This window comes from Ailuropoda melanoleuca, chromosome X, assembly GCF_002007445.2.
Source record: "Ailuropoda melanoleuca isolate Jingjing chromosome X, ASM200744v2, whole genome shotgun sequence".
Taxonomy (NCBI): Eukaryota; Metazoa; Chordata; class Mammalia; order Carnivora; family Ursidae; genus Ailuropoda; species Ailuropoda melanoleuca.
This window is the reverse complement of record NC_048238.1, coordinates 16,466,313-16,491,631: the sequence shown is the minus strand read 5'-3', so window position 1 is coordinate 16,491,631 and position 25,319 is coordinate 16,466,313. Positions and strand designations below refer to the sequence as shown.

The 25,319-nt window shown below is 43.2% G+C and overlaps 1 protein-coding gene across 1 annotated transcript in view; it reads left to right on the top strand.

Annotated features, from left to right (window-relative positions):
• Positions 1-25,319, top strand: part of MAP7D2 (MAP7 domain containing 2) — a 115,175-nt gene that overhangs the window by 24,468 nt on the left and 65,388 nt on the right. The gene's annotated exons all lie outside the window — the stretch shown is intronic.

Genomic DNA, 25,319 nt, shown 5'->3' with positions numbered 1-25,319 from the left:
CTCCTGCAGCATGTAGTGTGGGTGAGGGTGCTGACCTGCACCCCCACTCCTCCATGGCAGTGTCTGTTGAACGCCCTGTCTAAACATGAGCCTGGCTGAATCACAATCCTGTAACACTCTTTGCTCTGTTTCCACAGCAGCTAGTCTTTTCTGCTTGTCATCTCTGTTAGTCTTCGCTTCCTTCTAGCTTCTATTTCAGCAGCATTTCGTTTAATGTGAAAATGTCCAGAAGACATTTTTATTAACAGCTTTGACAGAGTCTAAGGACAGGTACTTAAATGAAGCTCTTGGTTTATTCCAAAAATGTTTATTGAGTGCCTGACATGTGCCAACCTGTGATACATGATAGAGTCAACACAGTCCTTAGCTTTCTTTTTTTTTTTTTTTTTAAGATTTTATTTATTTATTTTGACAGAGATAGAGACAGCCAGCGAGAGAGGGAACACAAGCAGGGGGAGTGGGAGAGGAAGAAGCAGGCTCATAGCAGAGGAGCCTGATGTGGGGCTCGATCCCATAACGCCGGGATCATGCCCTGAGCCGAAGGCAGACGCTCAACCGCTGTGCCACCCAGGCGCCCCAGTCCTTAGCTTTCTAGAGCTCAGTCTGGTAAAGACAAAAAGTGGACAAATTTATTCTCTTATTCTCCCCTCCACCCTGTGGCAAAGGCAGAACTAACCTCTTTTTACAAGAAGAAAGGAGGTTGAGAGAGCTGTTGAGGTTTGTTAAACAGCTACTGAATGGAGCTAGATTGCTTTTTAGCAGCATGCTGGTGAAGGTCTTGCTTAGGGACACCCTCTTACTAGCTGGCAGTGGGGCATCCACACAGGAGCATGAATGGTGGGGCAGGCTACTGACTGTCTACCCCACACCATCCTTCCCTTCTTACAGAGCTCAGGTATTGGAGTAGACAGCAGTGGGCCCAGGGTCTGTGTTACTTCAAGCTTAAGTCTTTCTTGGTGGTTGCATTCTCCTTTGCCGTGTATTCAGTCTCCTGGTCTCCCTTGCAGCCATGTGACTCAGTACCTGCCAAGAAAACTTAAGGAAGATGGCTAGAGGTCTTTCTGGGATCAAAGAGAAATGAGCATGAGGAGAGAGCTCCTTCCTTCCTGCTTTGGCTCCTACTCTCTTCATTCCACTTCACCTGGTCTCCTGTGAGAATATGATATTGGAGCTCTGGCAGCCATCTTGTGGTCATAAGGGGGAGAGCCCCTGAAGGATGGCTGAGTAGAAAAACAAACAGATCTTGAGTCCTTCATCTTCCAACTATTGAAGGAACACTAAGACTCTTTTCCTAAATTCCTCTTGATGAATGAAATCACAAATGTCTTTGTGGTTTAAGCCTGGCCTTCTCAAGGTGTGATTCATAGCCCCGCATCATGATTGTCACCTGGGAGCCTGTCAGAAATGTAAATTCATAGGCTCTATCCCAGCACTTCTGAATCAGAATTTTGTGCTGTCCAGCTCGGCAGTTGTACTTTTAGAACCTTTCTAGGTGATTCTGATGCAAAATCAAGTTTCAGAAGCCTTGTTTAAGCCATTGTAGCTTTCCTAAAATTGATGCTGTTAGGGTCGATAAGAAAAGAGCTGCCATTCACCCCTCAGTTCTCTGTGTCCAGATGAGGACCAGGTTTCTCAACACTGACAGCCAAGTTACCCTAGCGGCTGTGACACGGATCTATTCACTCAATTGGTTTGATGGTGCTTTTCCCAGGGGGCTCCAGTCAGACCTGCCTGGGTTTTGGGGTGTCATTGTTTGGGTCTGCAAGCGCCTGTCTGAGCCCAACTTAGCCCGCATATCCTGCCACTCCCTGTGGAGCTCTAGAAGTCTTTTGCCCTGAGAACCGAATGTGACAGGTATAGGTATTTGTTTCCCCTGTGGAAACGAATTCTCCAGTAAGTAGAGGGTGATGAAGGAGACACCAGACTTAAAAGTCTCACAGATATGTGGATGGAGTGATATCTGAGGTATTCAGACAACAAATACTTTCTGAGGGCCTACTCAAGGCTGGGTTCTGGACTGAGTGCAAAGAAAACAGCTGGAGACAAGATAAAAAGACATGGAGGAACTAGAGTGTCACAACTGCAGTGATGAGGACAGATAGGGCCTGTGGGTACACATAGGCCTGGGGTACCGAGGTAGAGCCAGGAATGCTTCTCGGAGGAAGTAGTTGCTTATCCAAGAGTATTCAAAATAAAATATATGTGTTGGGGTACAGGTTGGGGTGTTCAGGCAGGGGCTGAGGCTTGTGCAGAGGCCTAGAGGTAAGAGAGCCTGGCTTCTTCAGAGAAGAAACAAGAGCTCAGTGTGCCAGGAGGGCAGAGTCCCCTGGGAAATGGTTCTGTTCAAGCTCTCAGATGCAGGGATGCATCTGAGAAGCAGGTTCACATATAGACAGAATGATATTTAAATGATTTACTAATGTGAACTGGGATCTCATTGTCTTAAATGGAAATAATTTATTTACTGCTTTTTATCAAGGCTTGCTAAATGATGCTTGGGCAAAACAGGACAGTGTCATGGACACTGCTTTCATCTCACCTCCTGTGCTGCCCTCTTCCCTCTACATTTTGCTGTTGGGTAAAATAACGCTATGTACTCATTCCTCTGAACAGGGGCACTTGCTGTTTATTTGGAACCTTCATAAAGCCACTTCATCTCACTAGGCCTCCCTTTTCTGCTCCTTCGAAGTGGACTAAAATAGTATTACCCTCATTTGTCTGGTCTGCTTGTTGGAAATTCAGATTTTCTGCCTCCTCTTGGGAGATGCCATTTCACCAGGTCTGAGAAGTTTGGGAATCTGTACATTTTAAATTAACTTTATTGTGTGTGTGTGTGTGTGTGTGTGTGTGTGTGTGTGTGTGTGTCCGCGCACACACACAGACATACTTTTGTAGGTATAATTTACATATGAGAAAATGCACCCATTTTATTTTATTTTTTTAAGTATTTATTTGAGAGAGAGTGAGAGAGAGCAAGCGGGAGTGGAGCAAAGGGAGAGTGAGAAAGAATCACAAGTAGACCCCACACCGAGCACTCCACTCCCAACACAGGGCTCAATCCCACGACCCTGACTGAGATCACAACCTGAGCTGAAACGAAGAGTTGGACGCTCAACCGACTAAGCCACCCAGGAGCCCTCAAATGCACCTATCTTATGTGTACCAATAGATGTGCTCTGACACATTCCAGCAATCACTACCACAATAAAAAACACAGACCAGTCCATCCAAACACCTTGCAGACACTCCCCGCCCCCAGCCCTAGGCAATTACTGATCTGCTTGCTGTTACCATAGATCAGGCTTGTCATTTTTAACATTTCCAATAAATGCAATCTTACAGAATGTACTGTTTTCTCTCTGGCTTCTTTCATCTGGCATGTGTTTGAGATTCATATGTGGGGTGTGTGTGTGTGTGTGTGTGTGTGTGTGTGTGTGTGTGTAAGTAATCATTCCTTTTGTTGCTGAGGAGTAATAAGAATATACAACAGTGTTTTTGCTGCACTGCCGTTTTAGCCATTCTCTTGCTGATAGACAGTTGGATTGTTTCCAGTTTTGGGCAACAGATACTGTGAGCATTCACGTGCAAAACCCCTTTGTGGACATACATTTGCATTTCTCTGGGGTAAATCCCTCAGAGTGGGGTTGCTCGGTCATGATAAATGTATACTTCAACTGGGAAAGGAAGAGCTAAACTCTTTTCCCAAGTGGTTGTGCCAGTTTACATTCTTACCTGCAGTTCAGGAGAGATCTAGTTGCTTTGCCTCCTTCCCAGCACTCAGTGTGGTCAGATTTTTATGGGATTTAAAAAATTTTTTTCTCTTTCTTATGGTTGTATAGTGGTATCTCATTGTGGTTTTACTTTGCATTTTCTTGGTGATTAAAGATATTGAGCATCTTTTCAGGTGCTTCTTGGCATGTGAAGTGTCTGCTCACAAATTTTGCCCTTTTTTTTTTTTTAACTGAGTTTGCTTCTGTAGCTGTAAGAATTTTTTATTTGCTTGTATTTCAGAATTTTACATCTTTATTCACAGGTAAGATTGGTCAATAGTTTTTTTTTATGTTAGGTTTAAGTGTTTTTCTTTTATAACTTTTTGTTATATTCTGGATGCAAGTTCTTTGTCAGACATCAATAGTGTGAATATTTTCTACTTCTCTGGTTTGCCTTTTCATTTTCTTTTTTTTTTTTAAAGATTTTATTTATTTATTTGACAGAGATAGAGGCAGCCAGCGAGAGAGGGAGCACAAGCAGGGGGAGTGGGAGAGGAAGAAGCAGGCTCACAGCAGAGGAGCCTGATGTGGGGCTCGATCCCACAACGCCGGGATCATGCCCTGAGCCGAAGGCAGACGCCCAGCCACTGTGCCACCCACCCAGGCGCCCCTGCCTTTTCATTTTCTTAATGGTGTCTTTTTGAAGATCATGTCCATTTGGGAAACACTGTTCTGGAGTTTTCTAAGGATCGTTCTATTAAGTCTCTGTATTCCTGCCAGCTCAGCTTCAGTTTGTACCCCAGCTCCTTACTGTTTAAAGTGAGGTCCACAGACCAGCAGCATCTGCGAGCTTGTTCAGAATGCAGGTTCTCACCTCTCCCCAGACCTAGTGATTAGAACTTGCACTCATTATAATGAGATCCCCAGTCGATTCTCCTGAGGGTTGCACAGCACTCTCCTTGATACAATTCTCCTGAAACAGAGCTTTCTAGCTTTTTTGGATCATGAATAACTCCACAAGTAGAAACACATACTACAATATGCATATCGATGTAGCTGAAACGGATTTTTAAAAAACAGTGCCTACCCTTCCTATATGTCTGCTTGCTTTCTCTTCCCTTTTCTTTCCTCTCTTCTCCTACCATATTCCTCCCTTCTTCCCTTCCTATTCCTTCCTGTTGAATATAAAGTTCACCCATTCTCAGTGAACAGTTTGAATTTATATAGCTGTGCAGCTAACTCCACAGCCAAATTCTACAATGCTTCCAACATCCCAGAATTTCCCTTCTGCCTCTTTACAATCATTCCTACACTATCTATTTAAAATACTAGTAGCTACTTACAGTTTGCAAAGAGTCCTAGACTGGAGTTGGACTGGCTCTGTAATGCTGTAATGTCTATTATAAAGTCTATAGTGCTCAGACTCAGCTAAAAGTGGTTCTGAACTGGGCCAAAGGCCCTGTGACATGACTTCAAGCACAGAACTATTTTTACACAGAAAGTTATTTGTAGTATATTTCTGTCACATAACAATGCATCATATATTTATAAGAACTTACACATGTAGAAATTAATTGCTGAATCTCTAAGTTAAAAGAATCTTGACCATCTAAAACCCTTGAGTTGATATGTCTACGTATTTTTGAATCTAGTTTGGCTGTTTGGTTGTGAGTTAGACCAACAGTTTGCAGAGAGGTGAAATGATTTCAGCTATTTTGTTCAGCTGTAGCCAGTCACATGTATCTGAAGTAACACAATTTCCAAAAATATAGAGGGCTTGATTTGTGAAGTTTTATTGTCCACAATAGGTTCTAAAAGTCCAGTCCTTAAATGATTTAGAAGCCCAGTGTTGAATACATATTGTAGATTTCTGTTGTCAGTGTGTAATACATTTTCCTTTGTAATCAGTGCCTTTAAGGCAAGGCCTTGCCTTTCCTCTCTAGGCAATTCTCCCTACCCTGCCCCCTGCCAGTCTATATTTTTAGAGTCAGAACACCTGAGTTTGTATTTAGCTTCTGTGGTTTACCAGTTGTGTGGCCTCAGGAAAGTGTTTAACCTCTTAGTTTTCCCATGTGGAAAATGGAGACAGTATTAGTACTTATCTCATAGATTTGTTGGGAAAATTGAGTGTAGACATGTCAAGCATTTAGGACTGGGCCTGCCATGATCAGTGTTGGTTATCATTATCATCATTATTGTTGTTATTATCTTTATTCTCTAAACTGTTGTTGGCAAAATATCCCATTTAGCTATTTTCTAGGCTCCCCAAATTACTTAATAACCAAACTTAACACATTGCTCATCACCTCCCCCCCCCCAGTTTTCCTTATTTTTGTAGATGGTATCAGCCACTCTTCTCCAGGTTGCCTAGGCCCAGAACCTCAGCTTATCTTTGGTTCGCTCCTTTCCACCTCCACTCAGTTGCCTATTTGTGTAGCATCTACCTGTCTGTGCTAGAATTTATCTTTTCCTTTCCATTCCATTCCAGTTTAAATCCTCATAAACTCTCATCTGAATTATTCATTCACTGTGATGTTGACATAGGAGGACAGGATTTTTGTGGGCCAGGTCCTGGACCCACCTGGGTGGGCTGGGAGGACAGGATGGGGTGCAGTGTGGGCCTTGGCAGTGTGAGGGACAGGGCAAAAGGACAGTGGGGAGAGGGCTCCGAGGAGGGCAAAGCCACACCTCAGAGCCCCCCCGTATTTGAATTGCCTTTAGCTTTTATGTTCTCCATGGACATCTCTCTGAATAAAGTCCTTAGATCAAATTGAATCAAATGGTTCATTATAAGCTTGAAAGATCACCTGGAGAAAACAGAAAGTGTTTTATTCCAGGGGCGCCTGGGTGGCACGGCGGTTAAGCGTCTGCCTTCGGCTCAGGGCGTGATCCCGGCGTTATGGGATCGAGCCCCACATCAGGCTCTTCCACTATGAGCCTGCTTCTTCCTCTCCCACTCCCCCTGCTTGTGTTCCCTCTCTCGCTGGCTGTCTCTATCTCTGTCGCATANAATAAAATCTTTAAAAAAAAAAAAAAAAAAAGAAAGTGTTTTATTCCAAAACCTGCGCTTTATCTTTGTTTCTGACATTTGGTGACCATCTTAGCTATGGTGTGTGTAGGACTGTCATGCCCTGTCCTGAGCAGAGAACTCCGATTTTGAAACCTCAGAAGATTGATACTATGCTTGATGAAAGAACCCAGTGCTATATTGATGAGTGAAACCTCAGGTTGCCTTGGGAACACAGACATCCTTCCTGTTACTATAAAAAGGGACACAGTGGCTGCAGTCATGAGGCAACCTACATTTTACTGATTCTTTGTGGTTAAAAAAAAAAGTACCCACAGGGAAATGCTATATTTTTTAATAACTCTGATCAGAAACATAAAACTTCCTATTAGTGCTGATCAAATCAAGTAAATCCAATTTTTAAATGCTGTTGGATTTTGCAGGGACCAAACCTGCTCCCATCCATCTTTCTTCTCATCCTCTTCCCTGGTGCCTCCAGGATAATTGTTGCAAGATACAATATGAATGGTTCTTATCAGCAGGGATTGTGATTAAGGGTATAATTTGTACTAATGGTCTTAGAAGGGAATTCCTTTGCCCAGTAGGGCCTGTGAAGGCCGCATGAAGGCAGAGGGAATACATGTGCCTTCCCTGGAGTGGCCTGTTGAGGGGGTGACCTGGCCAAGTCTTTCTCACTCCAGGTCCCCAGGGCAGCGCATTATCTTTGCCTCTGTTGCAGATTCGCACCATGGTTTCACTGCACTGCCATCCAGGAAAGTGGCACTGGGGCCGTTTGTTCCATAAAGCATGTTGTAGAAGCCTTAATAGTACTACGAGTGCATTCAGTCGCAGTCCTACTTAAGGAAATGAATTGTGCCTATTGATGCTGTCAAATACCGATAAGAATTTTATTGATTCTCTATTTTTGAGGAAGAATTTTTAAAAATACTACAAATTGCTACAGCTTTTAACAAAGCTGCCCAAATGGGAATCATGTTTTTTCTGTATTTATCATTTCCTAGCTTTGTTCTTACTGCTCTATATTGTTTTAGTGTGAACCAAGGTGTCTACAGTGTGGAAAGGAAGTCTTTCTCCTTGTCACATGTAGCACAGCTTACTAGAGCAGGGTTTCTCAACCTTGGCAGTACTGACTTTTAAGGTTGGAAGATTCGGTGTGTGTGTGTGTGTGTGTGTGTGTGTGGGACAGCATGTGTCCACTGTGGGATGTTAGCATCCCTGGCCTCAACCCACTAGATGCCAGTAGCATCCCCCCCACCCTAATTGTGACAACCCAAAATGTCTTCAGTCTTTGCCAAGTGTCACTTGTGGGCACAATTACCTCTGGTTGAGAACCTCAGTATTAGAGAATAAGATTTGTGTAGCATGCTGTTTTTAAAAGCGGTGGTCATTTAAGCATTGGTTTTGGGTCAGCTATAATAGAAATGTGTGTAATGACCTATAAGTGTGACACTTTGGCTAATTTAAAATAATGTGGTGAGTCCAAAACTGGATTGCTCTGATGGGCTAGCCTGCTTAAGTAACAACGGTATATTGTTGTTCTCTGTTCCTTGTTTTTGAAGGTGAAAGGCAACATGCAGGATTTAAAAATACGCACATCATCAGTTTTTATCTTCCTGCAGTGAAAAACAAGGAAAGAAACAGTGACAGCCACCACAGGCAAGGCACCCACGCTCAGACGTAACTGTAGTTCACAAAAGGGTGTTTCTTCTGTGTTGTTTTGAATGGCAGGGGCTTTTTCTGTGAAACAGACAAAAAGAAGCTTTTACATGTCCATATACCTTGAGACTTCACTTCTCTGAAGGCCTTGTTTTACTTTACAAAAATCTTGCCCAGAAACAAATACTAAGATATACATTTTATTTTTTCTCTTGTCACTGTCACATCTGTTACCTTACTATTTTCAAAATAAGGTTTTGACCACTGGCAGCAATAAGTAGAACTTTAAGATTCATGTGCCTTTTGTTTTTCCAAAGAGGTATGGGGGGGCAGTTGGAGGGGGATGAGGTAGGGTAAATTTAATCAACAAGCTGGAGATATCTGCAAGGCTGTTTAAAAAGACAAAGCAGATTGCTCCGAATGATGCTGAGTGAGGGCACACATTGTGCTCTGCTCTTGTGGTTTAAGAAGACTTTATTTGAGCCAGGAAGCTGTTTCTCCCTCAAGGCCTCAAAATGTCCTTGAAAACTGTCCTTGTTTAAGAATTCTGCTGTGGCTGAGCTGAGAATGCCAGATGCCAGGCCTGTATATTGGGATGGGGGTGGAACAACCCTGTTGGGTGTGCTTTTTATTTTTTATTTATTTTTAAAAAATAAAACCTCATTTATTTATTTATTTTTAAAGATTTTGTTTATTTGTCAGAGAGAGAGAGAGAGAGCACAAACGGGGAGCAGCAGGCAGAGGGAGAGTGAGAAGCAGGCTCCCTGCTAAGCAGGGAGCCTGATGTAGGGCTCTGATCCCAGGACCCTGAGATCATGACCTGAGCCAAGGGCAGACGCTTAGCTGACTGAGCCACCCAGGCGTCCCTGGGTGTGCTTTTTAGGGAAAAAAAGAACAGGGGTTATGACTTTGAAAAAAAAATTTTTTTGAAGATTTATTCATTTAAGCGGGGAGGGTAGGGGCCGAGGGAGAAGGAGAGAGAGTCACAAGCAGACTCCACACTGAGCATGGAGCCGGTTGTGGGGCTCAATCTCTTGACTCTGAGATTGTGACCTGAACTGAAACCAAGAGTCGGATGCTTGACTGACTGGACCACCCGGGCTCCCCGACTTTGAAAATTCTCAATATATCTCGAAATGGTTTATAATGCAAAGAGTGTTTTTTTTTCCTAGCCTCTTTATTTCCCCTTCGTATTTTGTTTTAAAATTCAGGAATCTTCTTGTAACTGCAGGCCTGACAACCACACTGATGACTTGGATTGGGTTTCCAAAGCCCTGTCAGTGGTCCCTCAAAGTGCTGGTGTTAACTGGGGACATCTCTGTTGTGGGGTTGTGCTGCCATGAGCTGAAACTGGGAATAGAGGGGCTTGGAGCAGGGAGGGTTCACTTCTAATGGTTGAGTTGTACAGCTATAGTCGAAGCTCGGGTCTGGTGCCCAGTGAGATAGCATAGGGGGAGCAGGCAGCCTAGGAACAAGGGGCTGTCCACAGGGAGAGTGTCTGAAGGCTCCTGCCAACTCTGTACCGTGAAGTTGGAGGGACCTTAAATGCTTATGAGCATGTCAGTGTGTGGAAACACTGAGGGAACAAGGACAAAATAAGGGGCTCAGGACAAGGAGCTCTCTGGCCTGCCTAGCTCATGCTCAAGGGCATGAGCTCTTCCTACCATGGGGACTCTGGGCCTTATGGGCAGCTAGGTCAGGAGTGACATGAAGATTGGCCAGAAAGGCCTTCAGTGAGGATGTGGGATCCTTGACACATCTTTTACTTTCATGGTCATCAAACATTCACACACCCTGAAGAGAACATCAAGTGACAGTACTAATAATGGAATGGCACAGTTAAAGTCTCTTTACTAGCTATTACCCGCTGGATTCTGTCCACAGTTTCAAAGAGACGTTTATAAATCTCTTGTACTTCGTTGCTGAAAAAGTAAGAATCATCTTGTACTTTGTTGCTAAAAAAGTAAGAATCATCCTTTTCCCCAGTTTTTAGCCCTTTTAACAGATGTTCAAGGCCTTTCTGAATCTTATCTCAGGATGGTGAGTTGGGGGCTTGTATTTCCACACATGACTCTCACTGTAAACAACCACTTGTCCTGGTATGCAACCCCAGAATCTGCCCCTGCCACACCCCTGAAGGACAGTCCTGGGTGGTTTAGGCTTAGAAATATCGATGCCTAACATTTATTGAGCGACGACTACAGCAGGCAGTGTTCTGAGCAGTACACACATGTGTGCACACACATACTCGTTCACTCACTCAGAGCCTCCCCACCTCTTCTTCTCTTCCTCCCTCTTTCTCCTTCCCCCTCTCCTCCTCCCTCTCCAGCTCTGTTGATGCTCCTTGATCTCAGTGGGATTGGAACCAGGCCCACCTGGCTCCTGAGCTCTTGCTCCCAGACACTGTACCCAGCTGCCTTCTCCGTACTTCCTGAGGGATGGGAGGGCTATGCAAGGGTCATTCTATCTGCAAATCAGAGCCTTACTCCTTCCTTGGATCCCTGCATCTTGTAAGCCTCTGGATACTGAAACCAAAGCCCCATGTGTCAGAGCCCCCCCACCTGTAAAGGACCTTGAGGTCAACTTGAGACATCTGGCCTTGTGTGCCCTGTCCATGGTAGAAATCTCTATACTTGCTCTGCTTTCCATCTTCACTCCCTTTTCTGGCCAGTTCCTGCTTCTCTGTTTTTTTTTTTTTTTTTTGTGATCATGCTTGACAGGATGGGTGGAGTCCAAATTCTTGTGACTGCAAACAATTCTGTCATGACTAGAGACACACATGGGGGAGTGGGCATGGATGTGGAGGAGAGGTGATTGTGTGGCCACCACATGGCAAAGAAGGCCGGGAAGGTGGATCTCAGCATGGAACCACCCAGTTGCTTGCCAAGCCCTGTGCTTACCTTTTGAAGGGTGGCAGAATATGCCACCCAAAATATGCCTCTTTTACATAAGGATTATTTTGTATGGGAAGTCTACATTTATTTAAAAAAAATTTCCATAGGGATGCCTGAGTGGTTCAGTTGGTTGAGCGACCGACTCTTGGTTTTGGCTCAGGTCATGATCTCATGGGTTGTTGGATAGACCCATGCATCAGCCTCCATGCTCAGCAGGGAGTCTGCTTGAAGATTCTCTCCTTCTGCCCCTACCCCCTCTAAAATAAATAAATTAAAAAATTTTTTTGCAGTAGAAAGGGGGCCTATACCAGGAAGAGAGCTATTACCAGAGCAAACTTTTTCACCTGAGAGACATACTTGCACAGCAGGGCAACTTTTGTTTAACTAATATTTCCTCCTCTCACCTTCTGTGAATTGCATCCCCCCCCAACGTCTTTCTTTTGTCTCTAGCCGAAGATAGTATTTAAACTTCTCTTTGTATTACAGGGGGTCCCAGCCAAGAACTCAGAATGGTAGAGGGAAAATTATGTAGGTTTCATTTAACTAGCAAATCATGTTGTGAGTAGAGTATGCTGTGCATATTGGGTCCTTTTGAAATGATATATACTTATATTAAATTTATTGTGGAAACACAGGAATCCAGGAAGCTCCTGCCTCCCAGATTAAGAGCCAGAGTGGGAGATAAGTTTGTGCATCACAGTGCTCAGTAATTAGTCAACTTGAATTTTTTAGCTGTTTGTTGTCCTCTTTTAGGCACCTTTGAATTTGTTCCTCTCACTTTCTAAGTGAATTATCAGCAAGGCAGAACAAGTCTTAGAATGGAAACTGTGACGACTTAGGAAGTTGTGGGGAGTTTCCTGGGGGAATTTTGTGAGGCTGTTGGAAAGACTGAAATGTGGAGGTTGTGATTCCATGGCCCGGGGCTTGGGCCCAGTGAGCGTCTGCCACAACTTGTTCGGTCTGTGTTCTCATATTTCATCAGAGGAATGGGGCCAACCGTGACTATTCTTGCTACCAGACCCCCTATAACCCTGAAGTTAGGTAGTGATGTTCCTGCTTTACAGAAGAGCAGCTGGAAGCTCTGAGATATGAAGAGATTTGCTCAAGGTCCTTTGATTGGGGTACTTTTGGGCAGGCCACGTGGATGGAACCAAGAAGAAGCCCCTGGAGCCAGGCTTTACACATGAATAGGGAAGTGATCAACAGAGACAGTTTTCCTGGTGGCTGTAGAAAAGAGCCAGGCCATTTGGACATTGGGAGCTGGGATCTGGTGTGTGTGGAAACAGATAAAGGTTAATAGTGAACCCGGAAGAAGATGGTTCAGAACCAAGGAGCTGGCTTGTTAGACCTCCTTATCTCCTGAATCATGAGGCATTTTTGAAGACCCCTGCAGCTTGAGCCACCTTCCCTGGGCCTTTGCAAGTGACTTCAGTTTGCACACTGGCTCTGGTGAGGCATACCCCTTGTTCCCATGCTGCCCTTAAGAGTCTGAGTCCCCACACTTCTTCATAGGGCCACAGCGAGAATGTGGTTGCCTGGCATATCCAGGGTTAGTCATGGCAGCCTGGGTGGGGGCACTAATGACATATGGCAAGTCACCCAGCACTAAATTTTGCCTTTTCTGTTATCATAGTTGTTGTAGTGTTACAAATAGATATCATACACAAAATGCACACATTTTAAGTGTACCATCAGGTGATTTTTTGACAAGTGTGTACATTGTCTTCACCCAGGCCCCCCTCATTAGCACAGTAGTCCTCTGTCAGGACCCTCGCAGGCAGGGGCAGGGGTTCCTGAGATGCCTGGTGGGTCAGCCACTGGAGGCCTGGTGCAAGCTGAAGACATAGCCGTTTTAAAAGCAGGGTTCATAGATGAGGAGGCGGGGATCAGGGGCTAGTTCTAGATTATAGTAGCCATTGTGGTGGTGGTAAGGGTGATAATAATGATGGATACTGATGACCATGAATGCAGTCTTGAGAGCTTAATATGTCCTAAGCACTTGTATTTACATTCTCATTTAAGGACCACATCTAAACCAATAATGATGATGATGATGATACTATTAGCTAATATTTATTATGTGTTTTTAACATGTGCTAAGAGCTTTACATATATTCTACTTCAAACTTCACATTACTCTACAACACAGGTACTGCTATTATCCCTATTTAACAGATGAGAAAATTAAGGCTTAGAAGCTTCCTTAGTAGTCACACTGTCACTGTGTGCTGAGCAGAGATTTGAATGAGCCTATTTTCTTATGCTCCTTTGTGCATTCCAATAAGAGTAGCTCCCAGTTTCTGGACCTCTGAACCCTAGGTCAGTAGTCTTTCCTTTAGGTGGCCTTCATTTCCTATCAGCACTCAATTGGTGCCTGTCAGCTTGGGAGTCAGCCAGACCTCAAATCCAGGCTTTGCTGCATAACACCTGTGACTTTGGGCAGATTTCTTAACTTTGAGTCTATTTCCTCATCTGTAAAATAAGGGTACCTTCCATCTCCTAGGATTATTGTGAGCATTAAGTAACATTTGGAAAATATAATGCCTGGCAGGAAATAGGTGCTTAATAAATGGTAGCTTTAGAAAAAGACAGTCTGGCCCGTGAATATGTGTACAGTTCACAAAACTGGGCACAGTTGAATTTTATAATATGACACATTTTCACTTGATTCTGGGGAGCTTCTTGGAGTTGCTGGAGTGGGTATTCTTGGGACAGCTGATTATGTGTATATGAATATAATAAGGAAATTTACTGTTGAAGTAGTGAAGAACAGCATCATCATCGTATACAGCCTTCACAATTGATGTTTGTGAAATGTCATCTACGTATTCTTTTTCTGGTAAGAAACTACTTATGCTGTAAAGACAGGATCTCATTTCTACTGATTTACCAGAAGGGGCATGTGTCTACATGTGTCTACATGTGTAGATACAAATGATGATTGGTAACTGATACTCTTGGCAAAAGATGAGAAATCATCTATCTACCTACCTACCTACCTACCTATCTATAATTTTTACAGAAGAAGAAGCCTTGTCCAGGTTTTAGCCTGGTGCTGTTGCATGCACTCTAATTGCCCCATTAGGAAAGGTAGCAGGATTGGTTTTCAGAAGAATTCAGTAGTGGAAAAGGAAGAGCACTGTACAAGAACAGGCTGGCTGGAATGGCTAACAAGGAATAGCTCAGTTTATTGAGATCCCACTATGTGCTGGACACAGTGAAGCATTGCCTGTGATCTTCCCTTTAACCCTTATTGTGAGTAAAATAGGCCCAGACTACTGTTATTGCCATTGTTTAGAAAAGGGGTCTGAAACAGTTGCTACAGGACTTCACCCTTCTGCCTTCTTCCAGTAACTCTCTGCAGAGAATTTTGTGGCATATTAGTGATGATTATGTGCCTGGTTCCGCGTGAGGAGGAGATTCATTCTCATCAAACTTAATGTCAAAGTGCTATGCTCTTTTTGATTGTTTGAACTTTCACCCGGTTCTGCACTTAAAAAAAAAACAACTGTTCATTCTCTCTGTTGTGCAATTCTTGTTTAAGAAAATCATTTAAGAGGGGTGCCTGGGTGGCTCAGTTGGTTAAGCCTCTGCCTTCAGCTCAGGTCATGATCCCGGGGTCCTGGGTTTGAGCCCTTTGTCAGGCTCCCTGCTCAGCAGGGAGTCTCCTTCTCCCTCTGCTCATGCTCTCTCTCTCTAATAAATAAAATTGTTAAAAAAAAGAATCATTTAGGGATCATTTGAGTCATTTAGTAATACTCTTTTCACGTCTGCATTTTTCTGGAAAAAGTAATTCATTTAGCTATTTTAAAGGAAACCTATAGGAATTTAGTGAGCATATTTTATAAAAACATAACAACAGCATAGATTTGTGTACATTCTTAAATTGTTCTCTATTTCTCCACTTCTTTTTTTTCAAGGGCATTTTAGTATCTGTATACATTTTTTAAAATTTATTTTGATACCTGAATGTCTGTACCTTCATCCTAGTAAGTCAGTGGCTGTTGAACATAAAAAAGCTAGTTCCAGCCCTGCCTCCTTCAAAAGTATAAATTATGACATCATCCTTGAAAAAGAGACGTGTTGAAAGTAGTGAACTGGGTGGTAATAGTGACTTTTTAATTACCATTGAAAATAGAATTTAAACCAGTTCAGAAGATTATAGCATTTGAGAAATGTATTGGATCAGTGGTTCTGAAAATGAGGTCCCCAAACCAGTAGCATTAGCATCACCTGGGAACTTGTTAGAACTGCAGACTCCCAGGCCCCACCAGCCCTACTGAATCAGAAGCTCTGGAGGTGGAGCCCAGCAATTCGTTTTTCACAAGCCTTCTAGGGGATTCTTCTGATGTGTGCTAAAGCTTGAGAATCACTGGATTAGTGTTTGCCCCCAAAATTCTCACGCAAGTTACTAAGCTATGGGGAGAAGTGGTATCTTTCCAAGGCACAAATTGTAGTTGAAGCCAGCCAGTTCTGCTCTTATCAGAGACAGAAAATGGAATTAATGGCCAACAAAGGGTGTCTTTAACCTTTGATTCCCCTGAGGTTAGCTCCTCCCTAGGTATTTGTTTCTAAAATAAATATCCTAAATAAATATCAAAAGCTCATGTGATAGCCAAAGAAATAGAACTCAGTAACCAAAAGAGATGAAAACAATTCATATCTTTACTGGAGATTAGCAAAGTGTCAGAGGATTGAATTCTAACCTGCAGCTCTTTGCCTATTCCTCTGGCTCCCGGTGTTACACATATACCATACCTTCCAGGAGTTTCTTGAAACCCTGTGTTCAGTTCCCAGGCAGAATCGTACCCAGAGGCAGCCTTAACATGGCTTCTGACTCCCATGTCCACCTCTTACTTCGTCTCTCTTCTATTCCTTCATACAGGTTTGCTTCCTTTTCCAGTGTCTGTTAATCAAAGCTGATTTACTTCTTACAGTCCTGAAACCCTTTTTACCTACATTCTCCACCTGTATAACAAAAGCCCAAGAATTCATCCAGCATATCAGATGGGCAGATGGAGGAAGCGAAGAGAATAAAGATAGTCTTTTCTGGTGGAGGAAAGGGACCAAACCCCCCATCTCTGTCGTTTGCTCACTTGCTCGTTCGCTTGTTCACTCACAGCAAGTAGAGGGTTGAATTGGGCCCCTGAGAGCTCTTTCACCGGAAATTCCATGATTTGGAATCTGGAAAGTGAAGATTATACATTATTAAATTTACTTTTCGGGGAATTTTTTGTGCATTGTACACTGGTATAGTTAAGCCCTGATTTTAACAGTGTAAGGGTTGATTTATTATTCTCAGAGTGCCTTTAATGGAAGTGAATTTCATTTTGGAGAAAAATCAGGTTGACAGACAAGAATCTTCTTCAACTCTTAGTGCTATTGGTTTTCATGACAGTCCACTGCATTAAAGCAGTCATCCTGAAGTATGGATGGATGCTGACAGGACCTACTGAGAATTGAGATTTAGTTCCACATTGAAAGAAATTAAATAGAAAGTTTAGAGACTCTATGGGATTGTAATTGTTTTTGAGATTTTAACTGAAAAAGATAAGGCAGGAATATATAATGCTTTCTGGACAAAAACAGTACCCTCATGCAAAGATGAAAAAGGTTCTAGATTCTGTCAATTGATTTTCACTTTAGACTGGTAGGATTGAAGTTCAATCAGATTTCAGGCTTTTACTATTATTTTCTAGCATACTTTTGCATACACCATTATCCCTTCCTGGAATTTTTGCCTTCCTGCCCTTCATTGATCTGAATCTGATCCTGCAGCAGTCTAGGAAAAATCACAGTGGATTAAGGGTCAGAGAGATAATGAGAATCCTCCCACTTAATATGACATTGGGTGGATCACTTGACTTTTTGAGTCTCCACTTCTTTAATCTTGAAATATAACTCCCCCCTAAAAATAATAGCCCACTAGCATTTAATGAGCATTTATCATAATGGAAATTTCTTCATATAGATCACTTCATGTGATTGTAACTGTTGATCATAACACATTTATCATTTATTGGTATTTTTTCATCCCCTCCCCTCTTTTGAACAAACAGTAGATGTATTTCTTTTTCTTTTTTTTATAATACTTTTTTTATTATGTTATGTTAGTTACCATACAGTAAAGACATATTTCTTTTTCTTTTAACTTACAAACATTCATTTTTGCTCCCCAGTTTTATAAAATATAACAAAGATCTTGAGATTGTGTGGCAGACACTTTACAAGGATGTAAAACAACTGTTCAGGATGTGTGTGTGTGTGTGTGTGTGTGTATACACACTCATACATATATATGATTTTTACATACTCTGATGTACCATATTCATTCTCATTGTATGGAAAACACTTTGTTGGAACCAAATATAGCATTTGGATATTTGAGAGGAAAAAGTAAAAGCAGTAACTTGAGAGACTTGGATGAAAACTACAGATGATATTAATTAGGCTCTGGATTTTATTTTATTATTTTAAAGATTTTATTTTGAGAGAGAGAGAGCATGAGCTGGGGGGAGGGGCAGAGGGAGAGGGAGAAGCAGACTCCCCACTGAGCAGGGAGCCCGATGTGGGCGCTTGATACCAGGACCCCAGGATCACGACCCAAGCCAAAGGCAGACACTTAACTGACTGAGCCACCCAGGCACCCCAGGCTGTGGATTTTAAATCTTGTTGCGGAGGCCCTCCATAAGATGGTTTTATTCTGGGTTTTTTTTTTTCTTTCTGCAAATTGTATTATTGCAGTATAATTCACAGAACAGTTATCATTTTGAAATGTAAACTTCGGTGGGTTTTAGTACATTCACAATGTTATACAACCATCATTACTATTTAATACTGGAACATTTCCACCACCCCTAAAAGAAATCCTGTACCCATTAACAGCCCATCATCCCCTTCATTACTTTTTTTATGACTGAATAATATTTCATTATATGGATATACTATGTTTTATTTATCCATTCAATAGTTGATGGACATTGGATTGTTTCCACTTAGTGGCTATTATGAATAATGCTGCTGTGAACATTCATGTTCAGGTTCTCCTCTTTTACACCTACCAGCACTTTATTGAGGGGTATGCTCCCTGGGAACTAAGAGTGGGGGGAAAGGTATGTGAGCTAGGGAAGGAAGGAAAGGAAATAAAAGGTAATGTGTCATCAAGCTGACCAAGGCCTTGCAACCAAACACAGCTGGTGGTGATTGGATCCACAGGCTATGGAGGTTAGGAATCCTGGTGACTCAGAGCAGTTCACTGGTAGAAAGAAGGACGAACAATTCATCCATTGTCACCTTTCTGTTTCAGTCAGAGTGCATGCCACAGGGCTTTAACTGCTTTGTCTTCTGGGTCGTGTTTCCTGGCCTCTGCAGGACTGGCCTAGTCAATGTCAAGGTGCTAGTGTTGTTCCTTTTCAGCCGGTGCCATGTATGGGGGCTCTTCTGTCGGAGGCAGTGGCAGGAGCAGCTTCCAGGGCACGCTGAATGAGGGAACTGCATGAGCATCACTAAATTCTGCCTGAGAAGCATGGCAGGTGGCTGAGGTCCAGGGTTGGTGAGCCCATGAGGCTGAGGAGTCTAGGGTGGTGTTTAATCTGGGTCCTATATGCTGAGTGATCAGAAAGTGTTGCTTGTTTGCTTTTGGTTGATTGATGGACTGATTTTCTGGTTATATTGTTATGTAACAAACTACACCAAGGCTAAGCAGTTTATAATGTTGACTTCTTTCTCAGGGTTCTGTGTGTTGCCTGGGGTTGACTGGGTGATTCTCACTTGAGATCTTTACTGAGGGGCAGCTGGAGGGCCAAGATGGCACACTCAGAGGCTGACAGTTGGTGGTACGTTTTGGCTCTGCTGCTTGGAGGCTTCCCTGAGACCTGCTGTTTGACTTGGCCTTCTCACAGCATGGGGATGTGTTATAAGAGGGTGAGTCCCCAGAGCTAGCATTCCATATCCCTTTTAAGTATGGGAAACTGAGACTTCTAAAGTTTAAATAAGTGGGTCAGGTCATATAGAGGCCACAGGAGTGATGTCCTTGTCCTGATGCTGTTATAGGATCGTAGGAAATAAGGAAATTTGTGTCTTAATATCCCCTCCAGGACTGGCACACAGTAGGTGCTTGTGAACACAGCATTTATTAAGTGCTTAATGTGTAGAGAATACTATGCTAGGCCCTTGGGGCTATGGGAAGAAATGGGACATGGGCTTTTACCTTAAGCTTATATTGGGGTGCCTGGCTGGCTCGGTAGGTAAAGCATGCAACTCTTGATCTCTGGGTTTTAAGTTCAAAACCCCACATTGGGTGTAGAGATTACTTAATAAAATCTAAAGAGGAAGAAGCTTATATCCTGATAGATGGACTGGAAAGGAGGATGGTATGGAGGGTGGAGCTTCCTGTGCTTGAGGACCATGAATGAGAGAGGGACCCTAATTCGAATTAAAGAGGGAAAAGAGCTGAGAGAGGCGGAGCACTGATGGAATTTAGAGGAAAGATTCGTTTTAGCCTTGTGAGGGGAGCATGGGGAGCAGTGGGAAAAGCTGCTTTCCTTTCTTTACCTTTGTACTCCTTGCCCCAACTCCAGTAGTATAAGAGGTACAAAGACGCTTCAAAATGGTAAGCTGTGGTCCATATATACAATGGAATATTACTCAGCCATCAGAAAGAACGAGTTCTCAACATTTGCTGCAACATGGACAGCACTGGAGAAGATAATGCTAAGTGAAATAAGTCAAGCAGAGAAAGACAATTATCATATGGTTTCTCTCATCTATGGAACATAAGAACTAGGAAGATCGGTAGGTGAAGAAAGGGATAAAGAAAGGAGGGGTAATCAGAAGGGGGAATGAAGCATGAGAGACTATGGACTCTGGGAAACAAACTGAGGGCTTCAGAGGGGAGGGGGGTGGGGGAATGGGATAGGCTGGTGATGGGTAGTAAGGAGGGCACGTATTGCATGGTGCACTGGGTGTTATACACAACTAATGGATCATCGAACTTTACATCAGAAACCAGAGATGTACTGTATGGTGACTAACATAATATAATAAAAAAACATTAAAAAAATGTTACTTGTTTATATAGATATGACTGATAAAAAGGTTTAAATGCTCTACAAGTGGGCAGTGGAACATAATGTTCATGGCCTAGTCATTCAGTATTTGAGCACCTTGTGCAAGGTGCTGGAGATTCAGAGATAAGAGCTTAGAGGGCAAGGGGCAAATGAACAGGCCCAGACCATAGCATGTGGAGCAGTAACAACCATGGCAAAGGGAAATGCTGTGTTGGGGAGGAGTGAGGGGTGCAGTCAGGTGGTCTATCATCTCTTTGCTTTCCTTCCATCCTACTTTGTGAGCCCCACATTATCCTGGGGTCTGGACTTACACAGAGGAGCCACAGGCAGGGCCATGTCCTGTAGAATCAGCAGTCTGCAACAGTGGTTCTCAAGTTGTAGGCCCTGGATCCACACCATCAACCTCACCTGGGAACTTGTTAGAAAGGCAGTTTCTCTAGCTCACCCCAGGCCCACTCTGTTAAAGCTCTGGGGGTACCATCCAGCAGTAAGAGTTCACAAGCCCTCCAGGTGGTTCTGATTCATGCTCCAGTGTGAGGAGTAGTGGGCCAGAACATTTCTCAGTCCGGCTGCATGTTGGAATCACGTGGGATCTTTTAAGGCACCGCCACCCCATTTACACCTGAGATGTTAGGTCAGCCTCTGGGAGGGAGATGCATGCGTCTGTCATTTTAAAAGCTCCCAAGGTAATTCCGTTGTGTAGCCATAGTTGAGAACCACTGGTCTTCATGCATATAGACAGATGACAGCACAAATGAGTGACCACAGAGGTGAATGTGTCCATGCCTGCCAGTCCACAGAGGGGAGGGTGCCGCACAGTAGGGGACTGGCTGGTAGTAGACTTCTTATTTGATAAGCTCTTCATTTCTTTTCCCTTTCTTTTTTCTGGACACTGACTCAGTTGCAGTGATATGAGTGTAATTGGGGGAAAGTTACTTTAAAATTCATTTAATATGATTAATTTTTGAAAGTCGAACACAGCTGGCTTCCCCTAAAAACTTTGTATTTTAATAATGGTTATTACCAGTACCATGAATAATTGACTGATACCAGCTCATGAATATTCTAGTGGGAGAGTGCTCAGGCTAATAAAATTTGTTTTAAAATTAGTTTTTAAAAACGTGTTGCTACAGCCCAAGGATAACAGGAAGTTACTCCAAGCAAGAGCACATCGGTGAAGTAAGAAATTTTATGATGTTCTGTTAACATAAAATAGTTGTTTAGCTGCTCAGTATCCCTGTTTCATTCTCGTTTCCATGGGATGAGTTGCCCAGGAAAGGGCCTCCGTTTCAGTGGTGCGCGTTACCTGAATGCTGTTGCCCTGGGAAGCATTACTGCATCAGGAATGGGGCAGTTTTGGCTCTGACATGTGTACCACTTGTTCTTCTCCTGGGTGGTACACCTCCAGGAAGGTGTCCTCTGCTCCTTCTATGTCTTTGGTTCTCCTCCAGGGCTTCACCCCTGGGCCATAGTTTTTTAAACTAAACTTTCTATTTTGAGGTCATTGTAGATTCACACTGCAGTTATAAGTGATACTACAGAGAGATCCCATGTACCCTTTACACAGTTACCCCCAAAAGTATTAGCTTGCAGCGCTATAGTACACTGTCCCAACCAGACTGGTGACACTGGTACAGTCAAGATAGAGGACATTTCCATTACCACAAGGATCCTTCATGCTGTCCTTTCATAGCCACCCACTTCCCTTCCGCCCCTCTTCTCTGCTCCCTGACAAACACGGATCTATTCTCCATCTCTTCTCATGGGGTTCAAAGATAAAATTGGACCTCTGGTTTAATAAAAGAGAGACAAGGGTACACATAAAGTACAAGGTATAATGGACAAAGGATGATTTATTGGGTAGAAAAACTAAATACTTTAGGATTTCAGGCCATACAGAAAGAAGGCTACCTTTAGGAACCAAATCGAGCATTATCCCTTAAGTATGCTGGGTCTTTAGAGGGGGTCTCTTGGTATTGTTAATGTTCATGTATTATTTATCCTGGCTGTGTTAATCATGGTCTACCTTGATTCCTCTGGCTGTATTTGCCCTCGTGGTAATAACTGGTTAAGTCCATGGTCCCTAACAAATAGGGGTGGTCTGGTTTGTGCTCTACCCTGGGATAAGCCTGGTGCTTCTCAGCAGGGGCTTCTGGAGGGTCATGGAAAGTCACAAGATGGAAGTTGGAGATATGAGTTAATTATTTGGTTTCTCTTCAAATGGGTGTTCTAGAAATGATTGCTTGACAGTTCTTGTAATGAGGAGAGGCCGACGCTGTGTGGTGGAATGAGGCCCTACCTCAGCCTTACTCACTCAGCAAAACTCAACCCTGATTGAACTCTGAGATCTTCCTTATCCACATGTGTCCCAGAGCAGCTAAGTGTTAAGGAAGAGAATCACAAGAGGGAGCCGCCAAACTTCTCTTTCTCTTTCCGTGCTGTCCAGTATGGTAGCCACCAGCCTCATGTGACCAGTGAGTGTCTGAAATGTGGCCAGTGTGCAGAGGAACTGAACTTTTAATTGCATTTAATTTTTTAAGTTTATTTTAGTAATATCTACACCCAGTGTGAGACTCGAACTCACAACCCATGCGATCAAGAGTCACATGCTCTTCCGACTGAGCCAGCCAGGCACCCCTAACTGCATTTAATTTTGATTATCTTAAATTGAAGTAGCCGCACATGGCTTGTGGCTGTGTGTGTCCGTACAGAGACTCCGGGTTCCCCATGTTGGACTGTTTGAGTTGCTTCACCCTCCTTAGTGAGGCCAAAGCAGAATTGCTTTTCATGGTTGTTCCCAGCATTCTCTGGCTAACCCCCTTTCCCACCCAGCTTTAGCCTCTCTAAAACATTTCCAAATCATCAGTTTGAAGAGGAAGCAAATATTTACTCTGCCTGGGCAGTGGCCATATCTGCGGCCAGCCAGCCAGTGTGTGGCTCACAGTAGTGCTTCTTGAAACCTCTCTAATGAGTTAAACAGAACTCTCCCCAAATTTGTAGGCTTATTCCTGGGACAAGGATGGGATTTGTTCCTTGTGTGTGATACTGGGTCACAGCTTTCATTCATAGGCACTAAGATTAAGCTGTTACATTTCTTCCTTTGCAGGAGAGCAGTAATTAAAAGTGTGGGTCCTGGAGTCACGTTCTTGGGGTAGGATCTGGCTTCTCCACTTTCTGATGGTATGACCTTAGACAAGTTAATTAACCTCTTTGTGCCTCCCTTTCTGCACCTATGAGGATTAATATAATACCTGCATCATAAGATGATTGAGCCAAATAAATCCAAGAAGTGCATTCGATCCATAGTAACTGGGTCACCTGCTATTATGATGTAGCATGTGATGACGACAATGAGCCTGATAATGAAGATTTTCTGGAAAAGAAACCATTTGTAGTTGTAACTCTTACAAGTGCCCACTAGTGGGCAGCCTAAAATCATGCATATCCCTGGAACAGAGCAACTTGTGTTTGTAAAGCCTCTGGGTGATGTGGCCAGTTCCAAATGTGCTTGGCTCTTTTCCCTCAGTTTTTTTCTTCTGTTTGAAGAACACTTTCAGTGGCTCTCAGACTGTACCTCAGATAGAGGACTGACCCATTAACATCTGAAGGGTGGCATGGGCAATACAGAGTAAGGTTTGGGTCTTGCTGGGATGGACAGGTTGATTTGGGTGCTGACACAAGCAAACATCTGTCTAGGGGTGCTAAGCTTCTCTTTGTAACTTTTCACACAGAATAAATTCTAATTAATCAAACTCTTGAGGTAGACACTAGAGCCTGAAAGTGTTTAGAGAAAAGAAAAACCAGGTTTTGTCTCCCTTCCACTGACTATGTGCCTGCCTTTGAGCATCGTGTGTTCACGTTAGGGGTACAGTTGGGGGGCAGTGCCCCGAGCGGGGGTTACCCAGACATATATAAGCCACCCTTGTCTCAGTAGCCTCTCCCTCCTCCCAGGGAGACTCAATCAGAGGAGAAGTCTGTAGCCAAGCAGGATGAAAAGGCTTCTGCTAACTGTATAGGAGCAGAGAGCATCATAAGTTCTGGGGAATAGTGGGGTCTTGAAGGTGGATGGAGTTTAAATAGGTGTTTATTTAAGAGGTATGGGAGAAGGGGTATTTTGAGCTGGAAGGTGTGTGGAAGAAAGGGACAGTGCTGATGTCAAGTTGGTAAGAGAGTTTGGGGTCAGATTGTGGGGAGCCAGCAATGATGAGCTAAGAAATCGGGCCTTCAAATTCTTGATGATGTTTTTGAGTTGTTGGTAGTATCATGGTTAAGAGTTAACTAAAAACAAACATGGGTAATGGCATTTATAGTTCAGGTTGATTTTCCAGTACTTCAGTCTTGAGCTTTAATATCCCTGATACATAATCCAGGCTGCAAAATCAGATGCCTGTGGGGAGTTGTAACAATCCAGTGTTTATCACATCCATCTCTATCTGCATTCCTGCTGCCTACACCAAGTCCAAGTCTCTGGTCTTTCTCCTGGACAGTCACAGGAACCTCCGCCAAAGGGGTGCAGGTAACTCTGGCAGCAAGGCACACAATGAGGTCAGCGTGTGATGCTACCAGAAAGGAGGGCCCAGGCATCATGAAAGTGAGTCTCGTTGTACTAACACAAAAGCTGATTTCTCCAAGATGTGCCTGAACATTATATAAGTAATGCTCATGAATGATTGATCATGACTGAGTGTAGTAATTTATTTCTAATCCTAAAATGACCATGAAGATTATTTGATTTCTGATTCAGAAAGCCGTTTGTGGTCTTGTAGAAGATGGGTGGAGATGCGGAGCTCCTGGGGTGTTTCCTGGACATTTTGTGGGGGGTACTGCCATCTATTCTATTTTATTTGTTGTAAATATTTAAATGACAAACAGGAATGAATTATATTTCTTCTTTTTTATTCTAAAATACTAAGATTGACATTGGAGCAGATTTAACAGAACCGAAATCAAACTTGAGCGTTGT